We start from the raw sequence: 13,774 nt of genomic DNA on the forward strand, positions 1-13,774 counted from the left end.
AGGCCAGTGAGCACAATCGCGTAAAATGGCAGGGTATTTTACACTCAAGAAACGAATCCGAATGGGTTCAACGGAATTTTTTTTCTTAAGAGCCTTCTGCAGCACATCCCACCAATAAACACAGGATATTTGGTTTCTTCGAGCCTACAAATTAAGCAATGCGTGCCTCAAGGCAAATAACATCACTTTCCCTCCAAACAGCTTTTATTGGGCAATGTACGAAAATGCAACTTAAAGAAAGGCTTTTTGCTCCAGGATGCACATGCATTTTATATAACTCTCTTGAAAACGTTGCTGCCGGGCTCTCCACTGCAGAATGATCTGCACAAAGGCACAGGAAAGACAATGTCACATAAAGCGAAATGCAGTTATTTTCATTTAACGTTCGAAATGTATTCTCTTGAAATACGTACACCTAAAAACCAATGATTATAAACACAATTTCCTCATAATAGCCCCCGAGCCATCATACAGAATCTTCAGTCGACACAGCAAACTCGAGCAGAAGTATGGTCAGTCGCAATTGACATAGGATGCGCAGGAAGGAATCGGTGACGCCAAAAAATGGTTATCCAGCTGACATGTAAAAAAATGACCTAGTTCAAGCCTTCCGTCTTTTACTCCTCGTAACAAGCTAGTACGGCTGTAGCGTTTACCTTTCGAGGCCAACACAAAGACGACAAATATTGTGTGGACTGTGGAACCTTTGTACATTCGTCCTTGAATAATGTAGTACCTACATTACGTACCAGAGCTTGGTGATAAAGAAGATATTGCAGGCTGTGGCTATGGCAAAGATCGATAACGCGCCTGCTTTCCACTTTTCCGCTTTTGCTGTGTGTCCTTAAGTTCACGTTTCTAAAACTGGTCGCTGTCGCGATATGCATCAAGCGAGACACCTAAGTACTTGCCCAGGGTCGTTGCTCAGGTCACGTTAGTGAAGACGTCTTGCTTCGCTGGCCACGATCCATGCCAGAGCCCGAGACACTTAGACCAGTTTACGCCGCTCCCAGTAGCTTGACTGAAAGCACGCACAGGTACCTTGAAAAATTAGCCACATCATCTGCGTATGCGAGCAGCTTGACTTCAGCTGCATGCAACTAAAAACCATGGATTCTTTTGTCATTAATTATTTTCAAGCACGATACTTTTATATATATATATATATATATATATATATATATATATATATATATATATATATATATATATATATATATATATATATATATATATATATATATATATATATATATGTTTACTTACCAAGCCTCTGCCCCACAACACAGGTCAGACTGATGATGATTAGTATGTACATATAAGATGACGCGTATGAATAATGGTCACAATATATATATATATATATATATATATATATATATATATAGAGAGAGAGAGAGAGAGAGAGAGAGAGAGAGAATAACAAAGAGCTGAGGGGGCAGCTCTAAGGAACCGAACGCTGTGCGCCTCGGACTCGTATTTGCTATCAACCTCATGGTGCCGTCTCGGTACGTCAGGGCCACTCCCTCGCAAATAAAAGAAGGGAAGATAACATGATGTAACAAAGAAAGCAAAATTTGGTGGTCATAAGAAACAAAGGCTTTTTTTTCTAGATAAATCTGTAATATGGCAACCATTTCACCAAAATATTCACAAAAATCAAGAACGCTGCGTGCTTTATATTTATTCAGGACGCTACAGCAGCCTTTGATGCCACATGTTTAGTGAGGCCCCATGATTTCCTGTATCACTGCCTGTAATATTCGAGCTAACATTTTCATGCAAATTTTATACTCTACGCTTGTTAGGGCTATGGGACGATACGTCGAGGCAGATTTCAGTTTGTGTACATTCTCTGCTTTCTGTATGAGAATCGTACGGGACGTCCTCTGTGAAAGTGGCAAAATATTTAATTTATACGCTTCATTAAATATTCCTGCTAAGATTGGGGTAATTTCATGCTTAAACTCTTTACAAAATGCGGCTATGAAATCGACCAGACCTGGTGACTTCCCGGTGTTTAACTTGTCTATAGCATCCTCTACTTCAGCCATGGTTATTAGTTTATTACACACTCCAAGATCTCCTTTCTTCCGTCATGCAGACGGAGTAAAATCAGCAGAAATTCAGTCTGGGAACTTTCAAAACTTACGTCGTGCATTGCAAGCAACTCGCGACAATGCTACGTGAAAGCTTTTTGTGATGCACACAGTATAGGTTATTACAGTGCCACCCGGCTCTATCTCGCGTATGCAGTTTCTTTCAGCGCGAGCTTTTTCAAAGTCTAGAGCGCGTTTCGAAGGCATTTCACCTCCTGCAGTGTCCTCCTCCCTTGCCGTCACCAGCACAGCACGGTAACGCAGTTCATCCAGCTGCTATAACTTTTTACTTTTCCTATATCCTCAATACGATTTTCCGGGGCTCAGCATTCCTGCTTGAGTAACTTATCAAGAAGCACTCCTAATTCGTTCTCTTTCTGTTTTTCCGTCATACCGAATGCCCGTAGCCCTGTTTATTGCTTCAAGTTTAACGTTTATTTGCAATGTTCCCAGTGTCGGCAAATTTGAATCTTCTCGCTGGGGCATATTTCGTTAATTTCTCTTTTCGCTTTTTGATAGATTGATATGTACGGTTTAACGTCCTAAAACCACCATATGATTATGAGAGACGCCGTAGTTGACGGCTCCGGAAATTTCGACCACCTGAAATTCTTAACGTGCACCCAAATCTGAGCACACGAGCCTACAACATTTCCGCCTCCATCGGAAATGCAGCCGCCGCAGCCGGGATTAGAACCCATGACCAGCGGGTCAGCAGCCGAATACATTAGCCACTAGACCACCGTGGTGGGGCTCATCATGCAGAAGGTTATTATTTAATTTTCACAGTTCACACGAGAGTGACTTATTTTGCTTCGAAATTACCATAGAGCGGAAGACTAAACAATGATCAAATAATGGCAGTGGGTTTACATCATAACGGGTGCATTCCGGTAGGATGTCGACGCAAACGTAAACGCAGTGAAGTGTTGCGTGGCAAGCGCTTCAAAATTGCGTGTAATTTATCGCACTTGTACCTGTGATATATTGCGCTAGTTTCTCGACGTCCCTTTTGCGACAATACTAGCCAAGAGGTCAATACTCTTATCTCTGTTACCACCAGCGCCTGTTTTGTCGTGTGCGATCAGAACGCAATTAATGTCGCCCAACATTACTTATTATTTTCCTGCACAGAGCTGTTGTTCAAGGCCGTGAAAAAACAGGGTCCTTTCTTCGACCTTGTTGGGCGCGTTCACGCAGACGACACGCCACCCAGTGTTCAGAGCGAAGTCGAGGACAGCACATCGGCCTGCTTCAGACGAAAAATGGGCGTTCACCTGAAGCCAAGGCAACTTCTTAACAGAAAGTGCGCATGCAGACGGCCGTTGTGCCCACCACGTGGCCAACTACAACAACAACAACAAAAACCTTGATTCAAAACGTTACACCACACTGCCGGTCTCTGCACTGCCGTCGACTTTCGTTTCCTCTATTGCAAGCACTTCAATGCCGCTCTCCGTTACGAGACGGTATATCTGGCTTTGTTTTCTTTTACCTGACAGTCTTCTGACGTGAAAGGTGGCGACATTTAACGGAAAGCCAGGCACCATTTTGACGAAAGAAGACCAGCAGCATTGCGCTCACTTTTTGCGTCTAGCCCACGGCTAGACGGTACTGGGCAGTACCATTACCAGTGGTGCTGTCCGGCGGAGCTGTTGAAGCCTGCCCGACGGGTTCTACGTTGCTGCCGTGCTTGTCGGTGGGAACGTTGGAACGCAGTCGAATAGATGGCCACCGTCATTGTAAAATCTTTGCTGGTGGTTCCTCGGGCCAGGTGCGGTCGTTTCAGCACTATCGTTGCTGGCTGGGGGGTGGGGACGTTTGGGAGCCGCGACGACATTGGTCGGCGGTTGAACACCACTTCTCTCCGGTGGTGGCTCGTTCGAATCTTTGCGCTCGCCGACCTTGCGAGCTGGTGATCTTTCGGTGGCTTTGATCATCAGCACGGATGACACTGTTTGGTCACCCGCCGCTCTTTGGAGGGTTGGCGCGTCACCCGTGCGGGTGTAGCCTCCTAAAGCCGCAGGCAGAACCTGCGTCACAGACTTAGCAGAGTCGGCTTACTCTTCTTGGTCTGCCGGGGCGTCTTCTTTAGGCGCATCACCACCAGAAGGCGCCTAGAAGTCTGAAGATGCAGCCTACTTTTTAGCCTCGTCGACGCCCCGCGCCATCTGCTCTGCTTCGACGACATACATCCTTTCCTCACATTCGCCTTTGACTGTCCTGTCGCCGACGCGTAAGTACGGATGCAGTATGCCTCCGCATACCCGTAACGCCGGAACATGGAGCACCGGGGCGCCTTGCAGTCCCGGCGAACATGTCCCGTGCCATGGCATCGCAGGCACTGCATAGTTCGCCCGGGCACCACAGCGAGGGTCAACTCCTCTGCGACTCCAACCTGGTGGGGAAGGTCATACACTTTGATTCTGGGCTTAAATTTGAGCAGGATGGTTCTTTTCCTACATAGCTTGGACCCAATAACGCTCTCGAGTCACCTCTGTGACGTTGCTGAGGACAGCAGAGGCTGTCTGGATATTTTCCTCTTGGGCACTGTGAATCATTCAGTGAAGGCGAAGCTTCACCTTCTGATCATCCGGTTTGTAGATGATAAACCGGTGGCCTTTCAATAAAGTTCCTTACAGTTTCTTGGCGGCTTCACCGGTGTTAAATGTCACCGACCACACATGGTTAATTCGGTATGCCCCTAACGCCACGATGTCAGCAAGCAGACGACTGATGCGAGGGCGTCTCACAAGTCCTCGACTCTATAGGGCCTCTCACGCAAGTCTCCGCGCAAAAACAACGTGTTCAGAATGACATGGCCAGTGGGCAGAGATGGCAGCACAATTTCGTAGTCCTTACCTTCTTCGACCATCCTGTTACCGCGGTCGGCACGGGCCGCTATCGCCACTGCATCGAAGCCGTTCATTCTGCGACCGTTCGCTTGCGCAGCCGGAAGTAGAATGACCACATCACAGGCACGACTGTCTTCGCCTCCCGCAAGCAAGTCTTTGTTTAAAAAAGTCGTAAAAGAAACTGGCAACAAAAGGAAGCCCTGTGCCTGCCAGGAATCCAACCTGGGACTTTTCGCATGTTGGGCGGATGAGATAACCACTACACCAGAAGCACTTTTTTTCTTTTATGCATGAAATAATCGCCAGTAATTGTCCTTTTTGCTTTATTGCCTGTTCACAGGTGCGTACATTAAACCACAAGTATAACAAAAAAAAAAAAAACGCCAGGCCTGCGCGGTAGGCGCAGCAGAGTCACAGCGAAAGCTAGAAGAGCGGTCTTTCAGAGCCTTTTCAAAACACTCATTGCATGGGTAACTACTGCAAGCACACTTGCTTGATACCCACTGGGGAATGAATAATAAACTTTTGGGCAGTAGGCCGGCATTCGCTACGCTATTTTTCGTAATTCTTCTGAGAAGCGTGGTGTCAGTTGAACACTCGCAAGGCATTTTGTGCCAATGTTCCATGCAGTGGCTGACGACAATGAGAAATTATGGATGAAGTGGGTATGCGCCTGAGTGAATCGGGGAACAAGAAATGGGTTGGAGCATTGAACCTTTGAACCTTTGAAATGGGTTGGCGCATAGGACGGCCCACTGATTACGCTATTCGCATTGTGTGACGAATTGCTGTTATTTTACTGTTTTAAAACGCTTAATAAGTTGTACTGACGCGAATGCTTTCCCGACATCATAATTGCCTACGGCAAGTTTGCCATGAAGCCCCAAACACCGGCATGTCATGGGCCAAGTAGCCCTTCTTCAAACAGACCTTGCAAAAGCATTTGATAAGGTACAGCATGCTTTTTTGTTCCGGCTCCTAAGACACCTGCAGTTGGGTGATGTACTATACAATGGTATCTCACTCTGTTATAAGAAGTGCACAACTAGGCTAATTGTAAATCGCACATTTTCCAATATAATAGAGTTAAATTCATCTGTACTTTTTATTTATTTAAAATTCCTTACAGGTCCTTTACAGGGCATTGAGTAAGAGGGTAATTGGTGAAGTTTTACAGATCACACAAAATTAATTCACACGTCAAGGATGTCCGCTGTCACCTTTGCTTTTTGCAATTTATCTGAAACCATTATGTTTAAGTGTGCTTCTAAAGTCCAGCATAAGAGTCTACCGATATGATGCTGAGGAAGTTAAAGTTCTAGCTTATGCAGATGACATTGCCTTCTTTTGCGCTGATAAACCCAGTGTTCAAGAAGCAGTCAACACTACTTTACGTTTCTGTGAAGTCGCTGGCGCCAGCATAAATTTTGATAAAAGTAGTGGATTCTGGCTAGGCATGTGGGCTACAACTTCTTCGGTCTTCGCAAATATTCATTGGAATGCGACTCCTATGAAATACCTTGGTGTGCCTCTCGATAACTATCGTAACAGCGGTCCACACTGGACTGCTGCGATAACTACAATCCGCTGAAAGGTGGCAACATGGCACGTACGGGAGCTTTTCATTTTTGCCAGAGCGAAAGCGTGCAATATATTCCTTGTATCGAAGCTTATGTATATTCTGCAGGTGTTGCATTGCTCTCGGGTACACATTCAAGCCTTTCATAGGATATTTGCCTGCTTTATTTGGAGCTCTTCCTGGGAACCCATGAGAAGAGACAATCTTTTTCTTCCACTTGAAAAGGGTGGCCTCGGCCTTGTGCATTTGTTCGTGCGACAGTTGGTGTCGCGATTTTTCTACCTCAAGGATATGTGCCACCCATTTCTATTAGCGGTTCTTCGTAACCGTCTATTTTACCACCTTCCTTTTATTCATGTCACAACAAGCGTTGCTAAGGAATTGCCGTTGCGGGGATTATTAAAAAAATACTGTCAGTTTTTTCAAAGCCATGTTTACCTTAGAGTATATGTATACTATTGACAGAACAAATTTAACCGCTGCACTTGTGAATAACCTTTTCCCCGAACCTGTTTATCGAAAGCCATATTCGCTTCTGTCTGGTCACGATGTATTATTTCGTGTACGTAAAATGTGTACATCTCCTTCGGCGAAAACATTTTTCTTTAAACTGCACACTTCCACGCTGCCAGTGAAAACGTGGCTGAATGAAAAATCAATATACGTACCCTGGACAGTGAATTGTAGACTCTGCAACAAACCTGAGACTATAGAGCATTTTTTATTCATTGTCGTGATGCTTTTTTTTTGGGACATTCTAAAAAGAACGTTAAGGCAAGAACTTCCAATCACAGCCCATGGTATTAGGTTCCTTCCGTTCAAAAAGGGTCTGACGGATAGTACTCCTTACGAATTGTTTATGTTGTTGGGACTTTATTGATTATGGAAAAGTCGCATGAACGATAGACACGCCGAGCCACCACGGTCGACGAGATCTGTCTTCCGAGAAGCAGCTGCTCAAGTGCGCAGTGTTGTCGAGACTTTTGACCCCGTTCCGGAGTGGCTTCTCGTTCTTGACGCTTGTGTGTGTTTGCCTGACTTCTGATGAAGTATGTTGTGTGTACTTTACTAGTGATAATTTCATTCAATAAAGAAAAAAAAAACCGGCGTGTCTCAGTGGTAAAATACTTGGCTAGCACCCAGGGGACCCAGGTTCGAGCCTCACTGTGTCATTTGTTCTCGTTTTTTTTCTCTAATCTCGCGCAAAGTGGTTACAGACACCGGCGGCAGCGGACAACTACGCCTGACTCAAGATGTCATCTCATCACAGCTTTCGTTGTACAAAAAAAAAAAAAAGGCAGTGACAGTTCTACGAGAAGGACACAAATTAAGATTGACTAAGTGCTGCCAAGGGTTCTATCCTCGGCAACCACCCAGGTACAATCTCCCGAGCTTTCTGCAGTTCAACAAACTTGGCCATACATTCACGAAAATGCATTCGTGCAAGCCGTGAATCTTAATCGTAATAAAATCCCGCCATATGGGCCCGCCATAAACAGTGAAGGCCACCTAGCATAATCAAACCATAAGGCATTCCCTCTTCGTCAACTATAGGCAGCAATCTTAAACTATAATCTTTTAAAGATAATTCTTCTTTTGTTGTCTTTTGAAGTACGTCCCAAAAATATACTCCTTCCGAACAATGTAAGAAAACATGATCTATAGTTTTCGGTTTTTTACAGTTAAGGTAATTTGTCCCCTAGGTGAGTAAAAACTATGGTCGGCGGTCTTTGCCTTCCGCGAGTGAGTCTTTGTTTCAGAAAGCCATAAAAATGGTTATAAAAGAAAGCCGTGTGCCTGCCAGGGATCGAACCTGGGACCTTCCGCGTGTTAGGCGGATGTGATAACCACTACACCACAAGCACAGGTGTTGGCGGGAACGTCCTGCGGAAACCTTGCGAAAGATCTCTACAGCGGTGCCCTATTTTGCGAGACCGGTTCTGCCGTTCTGAGCCGTGCCATAGCTGCTACGCGCTCTGTTTTACAAATTATTGATCGGAGGCCCTATGTCTTATGAAAATCGAAGGGGGCTGCCAAGAACATCAGTTACTCTCAGTTTTTTTCACAGTGAATAAATTTTTTCTGTCCAACAATTATAGCTGCAACTGTGTAAACTGAAAAAAAAAATGGTCACGCGATCCCTACGGCATAATGCACAGCGTTCACGTCGCATTAATCTAAACTGTAGGAAATTAGCAAGTATACGCATGCGCCTCTACATGCAGCAGCATCTCTTTGTATCACGCGATGTCCGAAATACCTCCAGAATGTTGACTTGTATTAAGTAATATGTGTGAACGCATGTGAAATGATCATTTAGAATTCTTGAATTTCGTATATGAACGTCCGAGCATTCATCAGATAATTCATTCGACTGAAATCATTTTGAAATTATGTTCATACGAGATAGGACCTGGAAATTTTCGCGATTCAAACGTAACTTATTTCTATAGAGTCTATACCTCGAAGAACCTTGTTAGAAAAATAAAGTAATACTTAAAAGCAGATTCAGGTCCTAGAACACAGCGAATAAAATCTACAAAAAAAAAAAAAAGACGCGAGAGCGATTCCTGCGGTTGGTTCACGTAAGTTTAAAGAGTTGAAGAGCACGATAAGTCAATGGTGGACACTTGGTTACGTCACAAAGCAGGGTAAGGCATGCTGGTGCGCATTGTTTATGTTGTTTTGTTTTCTTATATTGTATTAGTGTTTATTAGGATGAATTATTATGAACTAGCTCAACTATCTGTTGTTAAAAAATAGTGATTATATGGATGCACGAGTGGGGGGGGGGGGGGCAGGGGGGAACCAGCCACATCCCGTGCGGGGTGCGAAGAGATATAAAGTCAGCCTTAGGTTTTTTTCTAAGCCGCCGAGTTTATCTCAATCGGACCCATTCGTGTATTTCTTATAAACAGGGTTATGACGATGCGACCTTTTGACTATGACGGCTTGAGGCCTGTAATATTGAATACCGAGAACTGCTTACTTCCTATACTTACTCCCCGAAAGGCAGAAACGAGAACACAGATGAGGAAATCACTACTAAAATTAATAAATGTACACATATATTACACCTATAGATTCTTTAGAGCCAATCAGGTTACATAGCAATACTTTTTTGCAGACTAGTTGGTTCATACTTGAAAAATTGAATTGCTGCACAAACTTGAAGAAAAAACAAGAGAGACAGGAAAGAGTGCAGACTTCACTTTCTGCACTCTTTCCTGTCTCTCTTGTTTTTTCTTCAAGTTTGTACAGCAATTCAATTTTTCAGGTTACATAGGAAGTTTCAGCAGACCAAAAATAATAACATTACAATAGTTGTTGAAGAGTAACAAGACTACTGTGAAATTAACATAAGTTCTTTATTCATACACAGCTGATATGCTGAACTTTTCTTAGAGTCCATATAGATTGGAATATCAAATATCATTGGTGAACGTTCTACACTTGAGCTTCGACATTCTGATCAGCTTTTCTTTGTCTATTTTTCCTTTCAATTTATGTTAATTTGTTCTGCTACAAGGAAAGGGGACGCGTTGTATTTCTGTTAATAGTAACTGAAGAAAAGTAACCTGTAATATTCTCGAAATTACTTTATTGAAGTAAGTCATTACAGTAATTAATTATAGGCCCATGAAACTAATTGATAACATTGCTCACAACAGCAACAAGTACATGTTATAATGCTAAGTATGTTGGACGGCTAACTCCCGAAGCACGAGAAAACAAGAAATGCGGAAAAGCGCTTCGCGTAAGCGCCGTTTCCGTATGTTAAACTTCCGTGAAGGTGGCGGTGGGGAGCACAAGAAACATTGCTGCTTTGGTGGTTGGCGTGTTGAAAACGTGCTGTAGCTTCGATTGTGAATGGTGTAGTATCATCAACACATTGCGACATATAAGATAAAGAAACATTCCCCGACGATTGCACCTTGCGCAATACGGCAAATGTAAATCTCACACACACACACACACACACACACACACACACACACACACACACACACACACACACACACACACACACACACACACACACACACACACACACACACACACACACACACACACACACACACACACACACACACACACACACACACACACACACACACACACACACACACACACACACACACACACACACACACACACACACACACACACACACACACACACACACACACACACACACACACACACACACACACACACACACACACACACACACACACACACACACACACACACACACACACACACACACACACACACACACACACACACACACACACACACACACACACACACACACACACACACACACACACACACACACACACACACACACACACGCACACACGCACACACACACACACACGCACACACGCACACACGCACACACACACACGCACGCACGCACACGCACACACGCACACACGCACACACGCACACAGATATGCAGATATTAAAAATGCTTCTAAGTGGCACTCATTTTAACATCATACGTTCTACGACATCTAAGAAATGAATAGTGTGGCTCAATTTTCTACAACATTCACAATTACACCATAACTCGTCACGTACGCAAGCATTAGCCCATATAAACTCTGGCACGCTAAGCAGCACCGACGATATTTGCTACCCCTAAAGCACGAAACGTTAGTGAGAGGTAGTAAATGTGTCAGGCGGCAGTAAAAGCTGCATTTACTACCTTGTTTTGCCAGCTTTCTTTTTAAAGCGTGTGTATTTGAAGAAGAGACATCTTCGTACAACTTCTTCGTCAACGCTCGACTCATCCTGCTTGCGATAATGGTTGGTGTATTCTGAACGTTGCTTCACGCTGACTCGCTGTACGTACTTGCATCATCACTGAATGAAGGCAATTTCAATTAGCCTGTTTTTTTACCTCTGAGTTGTTAAAAGGCTGTGAAACTTTTACGACAAGGGGTAAAGTTGTCATGGCGGCATTGAATGCTGCAGATACTATCATTTTTATGCCATTCCTTAAAGTGTGATGATATGTCCATTTTCTTGCATAAATCTCTGTTACACTGACTTATCATTTTGTTTTTGTTAGCATAGGCTTACGTTTACATTCAATGTTTTTGTCTTAGCGTCGCTTGAATGCACACACTTGAGCACACACAAGTATGCTGGTTCTCATTATGAAGCAAGAGAGAAATGTCATTTTACACGGTCGACCGCATTTATTGTGAGCACGTCATTTATTCAAAAGGTTAACGATAATGCATTCACGCTATTTTACGAGAAAAACGTAGATTACATGACGCCAAATATTGGTGTTGGTAATTGATAATAAAATTAGAAATCATGTTTTAAACATCAGCTTATATCAAGTTCTGAATAATAACGATGTTTGCACCTTGGATATGAATGACACTGTGCATAAGATGTGCAAACTTTTCTTCCAGTTACTTTCCTTCGTCCCCGACTCACTAACCTAAACTATCAGACCATCCTTGTCGGTGTCATCCAGGTTCTTGAGATGCTGCCTCTAATTTTCTATTTGTGAGAATGTTGTCTCTTTATTCATATTGAGAAACTCTTTTTCCGGCATTGGTGAGCGAGCAAATGGTTGTGGTATTCGTACGTGAGCGAGCGTGTATGAACCCGACTTGGCCTTTTGCGATCAAGGGTATACGACACGTTAAGGGATGCCCGTTTTCGAAAAAAATGCATGGCGAGACTTCCTGGACGATTAGAACCATGACTGTGACAGTTGTGCGAAGTCTATTGTGGTGTGTGTGACCGTCAGAACGCGAACACTCGTATACACAGCGAAGGGTGAGAGGGTTATGAAAGAAGGAAAAAGTGCATCGGGCCGAGTGGCTATTATTAGCGAGGCCATCCAATACGTTGCCCGCGTGTGATCGAACGCTGAACGCACATCAGGGAAAACAAAAATAAAGAAAAAAGCTTGTCCTTTGCGGCTCTTGACTTCATCATCACCAACATAACCATAATCGTCATCATCATCAATAGCAGCAGCCTTACTACGCCCACTGCAGAGCAAAGGCTTCTCCCCTCCCTGTAGGAGAAAATCTCGACAACCACCTTTGGCAGTACTCCGAGCTAAAGAAACATCTATAGACTTATTTAGAATTTTCACGCAACATGAAAGTCGTCCTTTATCCGGTGCACTAACACAAAGGACGGCAAGGACGGCAACGCGACTACAGGATAATGTATCACCATCCCAAGCAGTAGTTCCAAAATTTAAACGATGGAAACCTCCGAAACCACCTTGGACGCTACCACTTCTCAACGTTATCTGTGAAATAGATGGCATACGGAAGAAAGCAGACATGGCTCCCCTTGTAGCGACGAAGATAATACTTAATCGTTTTCATATAATGCATAATAGTAAAAAAAAACGAAGATATATAAAGATGGATCATGCACTGAAGAAGCGGCAGCCTGTGCTGTCCTTATACCCAAAATTCAGAAAAAGAGAATGTACAAGTTATCGCACAAATCTTCATCGACGACCGCAGAGTTGGTGGCTACCTTTGAAGCAGTCAAGCTTATCTGCGAGAATTCGGACACACGAAAGTGGTTTATATGCAAGGATAGCAAAGCTGCCATTCAGCAAATAAAGATACGAGATCACTTTACAAAAATGGTGAAATAGCACAGTGTATTGCAGAAACCGTGGAATATGTCTCAGCGCAGGGTCACAACATTGTATTCCAATGGATACCCAGCCATATTGGAATAAAGGGAAATGAAGAGGCTGACAGCCTCGCGAAGAAAGCATTGAACGAAGTATGGAATTGTGCAATCCCTATGTCTGGGGCGGATATTCCACAGTTTATAACGCAAGGAGCTAACCATTGTTCGATGGAGAAGGGGTTTGATAGCCGAAAATCGAAGGAAACAGTACTTTAAGAAGTTGATCCACACAGAACATTTTTCTTAGCGACAGATCTCTCACGACACTTAGAGACATCAATCCACAGAATTCGTTTGGAAGTAGCATACACAGATTCCTGCACAAGATAAATCGATCCAACTCACCGGAATGCCGTGGTGGTCATGCCGAAGAAAATGTTCGCCATATTGTTTAGGAGTGTGTTAAATACGTGAATGAAAAAGAAAAATTAAAGAACAAATTAGCAAGTTTGGACAGATGGCCCCTTATATTAAAGAAATTACTTGGACATGGCCTGATATGCATCTTCAGAAAAAATCAAACATCTTGCCGACAGATTTTT

At 43.7% G+C, this 13,774-nt stretch overlaps 2 long non-coding RNA genes and 1 other non-coding gene across 3 annotated transcripts in view; 1 reads left to right on the plus strand and 2 right to left on the minus strand.

The window, feature by feature from the left end:
• Window positions 1–13,774, plus strand: part of LOC119169376 (uncharacterized) — a 117,250-nt gene that overhangs the window by 6,520 nt on the left and 96,956 nt on the right. The gene's annotated exons all lie outside the window — the stretch shown is intronic.
• Window positions 912–13,774, minus strand: part of LOC142786993 (uncharacterized) — a 138,119-nt gene continuing 125,256 nt past the window's right edge. The window contains exon 3 of the long non-coding RNA XR_012889210.1: window positions 912–1,021. This is a non-coding gene — a long non-coding RNA (uncharacterized LOC142786993). The remainder of the gene's footprint in view (window positions 1,022–13,774) is intronic.
• Window positions 8,326–8,398, minus strand: TRNAV-AAC (transfer RNA valine (anticodon AAC)). Its single transcript has one exon. It is a non-coding gene; the product is annotated as a tRNA-Val (tRNA).

The sequence above is a fragment of the Rhipicephalus microplus genome, chromosome 2 (genome assembly GCF_043290135.1).
Source record: "Rhipicephalus microplus isolate Deutch F79 chromosome 2, USDA_Rmic, whole genome shotgun sequence".
Taxonomy (NCBI): domain Eukaryota; kingdom Metazoa; phylum Arthropoda; class Arachnida; order Ixodida; family Ixodidae; genus Rhipicephalus; species Rhipicephalus microplus.